Below are 6000 nucleotides of genomic sequence, written 5' to 3'. Positions count from 1 at the left end.
CCCGTCGCAGGTCATGCTAAAGCACGTTCATAATCCACTCAGAGGGTTTTGCTCTGATAAATGTGAGACGCAGCAGTGGAGTCGTCCTTCACCTTGTCATTGTGGGTGTTTCTGGGTAGAATCTTTAGGGAAAATACTGAATTTAACCCAGTGAGTAACACGGCTGGAGCACATCAGAATGAGGAACAGTGAAGCGCTGTGAACACTATGCGGACGCAGTGTATTTTGGCCTTCATACAGCAGTTTCACATGGGAAGTAGGAGCGATCATGTGATGGTCATGTGTTGGTTATGTGCAACAGAAACGCACACACTTCCTTAAAGAACACCACACCACACACACTCATGTGTAGGCTCACTTCATCCTGCTGCTGCACCAACACTGAGGCAGAACAGAAGCTCAGCTGGGTCAGATCAGGGGTGTGAAAATGTGGATCAAGAAATAAACAGATCTGAGAAAGTCCATTAGGGCGGGACTATCAGTCCATTAGGGCGGGACTATCAGTCCTTCAGGGTGGGGCTATCAGTCCTTTAGGGCGGGACTATCAGTCCTTTAGGGCGGGACTATCAGTCCTTTAGGGCGGGACTATCAGTCCTTTGCGGCGGGCTATCAGTCCTTTAGGGCGGGACTATCAGTCCTTAAGGGCGGGGCTATCAGTCCTTTAGGGCAGGGGTATCAGTCCTTTAGGGCGGGACTATCAGTCCTTTAGGGTGGGGCTATCAGTCCTTTAGGGTGGGGCTATCAGTCCTTTAGGGCAGGGGTATCAGTCCTTTAGGGCGGGGCTATCAGTCCTTTAGGGCAGGGGTATCAGTCCTTGAAGGCGGGGCTATCAGTCCTTTAGGGCAGGGGTATCAGTCCTTTAAGGCGGGCTATCAGTCCTTTAGGGCAGGGGTATCAGTCCTTTAGGGCAGGGGTATCAGTCCTTTAGGGCAGGGGTATCAGTCCTTTAGGATGGGGCTATCAGTCCTTTAGGGTGGGGATATCAGTCCTTTAGGGTGGGGATATCAGTTCTTTAGGGTGTGCCTATCAGTCCTTGTGGTGAAGATATCAGTCCTTTGGGCAGGGCTACCGCTCATTTAGGGTGGAGCTATCAGGGTGTCTCCTGTTTCTGCTCTGCCTTCATCCATTCGTCAATCTTCCTCTATTTTGTTAGCCACGCCCATCTTCTAACAATCCAGTCCATTGGAATGAGCTCATGCTCCGCCTTACATTTATTTATTTATGTCAAGACAGTTTTGAGTGGCAGTACACCACGATGGAGGAAAAAAGGACGATCTGAACCTCCATTTCATGCTGACTTTAGAGGAATAATGGCAATATGTTCCATGTAGAATTAAAAATAAGTCTTAATATTGGATAACAGAGTAACCAGAAGCCTGATCTCCTGATTTAGTTTGTAGCTCGTAAATGTGAAGTGAAGTGAGCCTTCGTCAAGCATGGTTTACCCATACTCAAAGTTGGTCCTCTGCTTCAGTTCAGTCACTCCCTTCAATTTTTGCCAGAACTGGGAATCAAACCTGCAACCTTTGGGTTACAAGTCCAACTAACTAGCCATTAGGCCTCTGTCTGAGCTGAAGTCTGTCATCAAATCGATTCACAAAAGCCTTTAGGAGTGGAGTTAGACCAGAGGAAATACAAATGACCTCAGAGAAAAACAATTCAACTTCATGCAATCTACTCAATAGGAAAACAAACGTACGAGTGTGTGTGCGTGTGTGTGTGTGTGTGCGTGTGCGTGTGTGTGTGTGTGTGTGTGAGTTAGTGTAAGTGTCAGTGTGTGTACGTGTGTGTGTGTGTGTGAGTTAGTGTAAGTGTCAGTGTGTGTGCGTGTGTGAGTGTGTGTGTGTGTGTGTGTGTGTGTGCGTGTGTTTGTGTGTGTGGGCATGGAAAGCTCCGCCTCAGCGATGTTCAGTGTCTCCTCTCTCTGATTTATCTTCTCCTCTTCCTGACTGAAAACTTCCTGCAAACATGCTGCACTTCCCAAACACTTGAGTGTGTGAGGCGCGGGAGCGAGTGACAGTGATCTGTGTGTCCTGTGTGTTGGGGTCATCAGAGACACTCCCTGAGTTCAGGACTGCAGATAAAGGCAGATATTAACCTGGACAGAGTTAACCTCAGCCTCTGCATTCACAAACACAGCTATTAATGACCGTCATCTACACTATCACCCTCACTGATAAGATGGAGCACGCTATCCTCAAGTCCACCGAGTGTTTGTGTCCTCCATCTTCACCTGATAGTGGATTTATAGGACAAAGTGCTTCAGCAATCAGTCAAGTCTATTCTACTTTCTCACAGGGTTTCTGGTTTATCAGTGTTTTATCTCCGTCTTGAGTTTCTCTGAACACTTGAATGTATTTGAACAATAACAGTGTGGTATGAAACGTCTCCTACTGTGTTTCAGAAATCCTGTGCTGCCCTTTTCACTTCTCCTCATCTGTGTTTGCTGATTTAATTATCAGATAATTATAAAGAGACTGTAAATGAGCAGGCAGAACACCACTGTCTCTTATTAACAACACTGATTGACACATCTTATTGGACAAGCTTTTAATCAACAGAGCTGGATTTGCATCTGCAGTTATTTGTAGTTGGATTTTACTCTGTTTTGTTCAGTTTTCTTTTGCAGTAAAGCACTGTGTGACTATATAAACCTATTTTACTAACTTGGTGTATGTGAGTGTCATTAACTCTTCCTCTTCAAGTCACAGTCACTATAAATATCCCTCTGATGGACGACTCTGGCCATTGTGCCGCGTCTCATGTTTATATTTTGAGCATTGCTCCACAAGTGTTTTGAAGATGGTGCTGGAGATGAAAATACAGAGCGCTTAAAGACTCCTCTGAGGAACATTTAATGGACACACACGTCAAAATCATCACTGAGTTTAAGCTAAAACACTCTATTATCACTAGACTACAACTCGGGATGCATGATGCTGGGGAAATATGCTGTTTAATAATAGGCTACTATTGATAAGCAATGTCTCGGCTTCAAATGGCTCAAACACACTGCTGTCAGATTTTAACAGGGGCTCATAAGCGAGAACACATCACTCCTGTTGTAATGTCTCTACAGTGGTTGCCAGTGCATTATAGGGTAGAATTAAAATGTTGTTAGTCTTTAAATGTTTTGGCTCCTGCATATTTGTCGGATCATGTAACTGGCTGATCTTACGCTGTGAGATCTGTGTCCTCTTTGAATGACTTTAAATCTGACTTACAGTCGCATCTTCTTAGGGTGCACTCACACTAGGCTATCCGAACCATGCCCGGGTGTGTTTTCCGGTTCAATTGAGAAGTGTGAGTGCTCTGAATCAGTCTCAGGCGTGGTTCAGTTGGCCGGCCCAGGCCCGGTTGGAAGAGGTGTGCCAGAGCGCAGTTCACTTGGACTCAGGTGCGGTACACTTGTAGTCAGAGCCCGAAACTGAAGACAAGATGTCACTTTTAAGGGACGGCTTCATATGGATCTACTAATCATTCTTACTTTTCAATGAGGGCGAGCTGTCGTAGATTAATAAAGACTCAAACCCCTCACTGCACCACAGCGTATTGCGTATTTATTATTATGGTTACTTTATCTATTTGATACTCTTCCAATGAGGCGTGAGGACCGGGATTGAGTAATGCTGAATTTAATTAAGGTTGTTCTTGTTAAAGCCAGTTAACACACAGTTTTATTCATATACTTATTTTTAGTCAGATTTTCAAGCACTTTGCTTCAAAGGGGAGCTATTATGCAGAAATCCCTTTCATAAGGGAGTTATCCACAGTTGTGTGTCAGCAGTGTGTGAATATCTCCAGCCGCTAATGGTGAACATGAATTAAATGTATTTGCTCAAGCTTGATGAATGAAACACTTTGATTGACATTCTCCATTTGTACGTGTCATCAGAAGGGGAAAGCCCCGCCCACTAGTGATAATCTCTCCCTCATTAGCATAGGACTTGTCAGTCTTGTTTTTGAATCTGTCACTATGCTGAAACACAGGTGTCTGTAGCTCCGCCCTCTTCTGAAAAAGAGCACAATCTCATTTGCATTTAAAGCGACAGTCACCAAAACACCACAATTAGGATCAAAGCCTGAAAGGGTCCGTTTCCGACAGCTGGAGAACATTATCTGTGTGATATTTTGAGCTGAAACTGAACTGAACACACTCTAGAGACACATTTCACATCTAGTGAAAAGCAGCATAATAGGTCCTCTTTAAATGATCATATGAGCCATAACCATCATTACAGTTTTTCTGAGTATTCTTGCTTATGTCCACCTTTCAGAAGGTTCCTGCTCAAATGGCTGCTTGTGTTCTGAGCTCTGGAATGGACATTAGACTGCAGATGCAGATTTAGAGCAGCTTTAACACAAGCCCGTCCGCTTTATGAGGCTCAGTGGGGCATCCGGGCTTCATCCGTTGACCCACAGCCGTTCCTGAAGATCACAGACGGCTTTATGGCCACGGCTGAGGCTCTGCTCGTTTCCTGAGCTCATTAGCGGACGCTTCGCTCCTGCTCTGTCCTCAGGATGACTTAGCAGAACTCGCCTAAACATTTGCAGTGCATCTGCATGGGTTTATGGAGGACTGTGCTGGAAGACGCACACAGCTGGCAAGCATTAGGGGTAATTTCAGAGCCAGAGGGTCTGGCGCTGGCTGAATGAAGAAAAGGGCCTGTACACAGTCCTGCTCGGCAGTATCAGAGTTTAGAAAATCCTCCACAATACTTCCTGAAATTCAGCTTCAGCGGTGCTCAACCGGGATCTGGCACTGAGATGAGTCTTCCTATACGAGAGTAACCCTGACCCTACTTTTGAAGAATGACTTGTTTTCTATTTATATATCACTATACACTTATATATCCTATTTGAAGGTATTTTTGTTGCAGGCTGAAGGTTTTTTGACATCACAGAGTGGCAATAATTCTAACCAGGCCTGTGAAACTGAAATCCAGCGGTGTGACGTGATACTGACGTGAATCAGGCCAGAACACAGCTTGTTTCAGAGTTTCCAGGAAGCTGAATGAGTTTACTCCAGCTGGTAAACGTGACACTGTGATTGGTGGATGTTGCTCTGAGGCTCCGCCCTCTTCAATGTTGAAACAGGCTCTAGTTTGTTTCTTCTGTTCAGTCCATGGAGGTCAGACTTGAGCAATAGCAAACACTGGAGGTCTGGTTTATGGGAAGTTCACTTCTAACTGAAAGTGACTCTGAGTTTATTATTAAGCAATGTTATTATGTCTGTATGGCTCTGATCAGATCCTTCATATTCTGATACTCTCTCTTTATTAGTCTTGTGTGTTTTGTTGTTGAGAGGAATAAGCGCAGCACATATTAACACTGCAATGCTTTTCTTACTTAGAGTTTTGGTCTTTTTCTGGACCAAACGCTTATTAAGAAGCATTTTCTAGACCAGCAAATTATAAAGTCTAGTTTTCAGAGACGTTTGGATGTATATTCATCTAAAGGTGTCTCTCAGCGGTGTCTGGATTGACTCCACACTGATGTCTAATGAAAGAATGAAGGAGAACTGGTGTATGACAGCGGGTATAGCCTGAAGACACCACCAGAGGTACAGCTGCACGAATGAAACCCTCCGCTCCTCAGATGTTGGCAGTGAGACAGAACGTGTTTATCGAGAGCTCTGTAGCTTCTAGAGATGGCTGGAATGTTGGTGGTTAGAAAAATCTGGCTCTGCTTGTTTTTCATTTAGAAAGAAGATCCCTAGAGAAAATGTGGAGAACAGCTCTACTCAAACTCAAGCTCACGCTGCATGTTAATCGTGCCAATATACAAGCATTAAACACTTCAGCAGCACGAATAACCCATTCAGCTGGATTCTAAACACCACAATCGATCTGATCGAGCTCATCCCAGGCCCATTTGGAAGCAAGTCAAAATGTACTCTTATTTTTATATGTATAAACAGTGCAGCAGTGGCTCAATGGGAAGCACTGTAGCCTCACAGCAAGAAGGTCGCTGGTTCGAGCCTCAGCTGGGTCAGTTGGT

At 44.7% G+C, this 6000-nt stretch overlaps 1 protein-coding gene across 1 annotated transcript in view; it reads right to left on the bottom strand.

Moving 5' to 3' along the window:
* slc16a10 (solute carrier family 16 member 10) overlaps positions 1–6000 on the bottom strand; it is a gene marked incomplete at its 3' end in the record, with an annotated part of 29008 nt that overhangs the window by 12041 nt on the left and 10967 nt on the right. The gene's annotated exons all lie outside the window — the stretch shown is intronic.

This window comes from Danio aesculapii, unplaced genomic scaffold, assembly GCF_903798145.1.
Source record: "Danio aesculapii unplaced genomic scaffold, fDanAes4.1, whole genome shotgun sequence".
NCBI classification, from domain to species: domain Eukaryota; kingdom Metazoa; phylum Chordata; class Actinopteri; order Cypriniformes; family Danionidae; genus Danio; species Danio aesculapii.
Note: the sequence above shows the minus strand (reverse complement) of the source record. Positions and strands in the feature narration are given on the sequence as shown.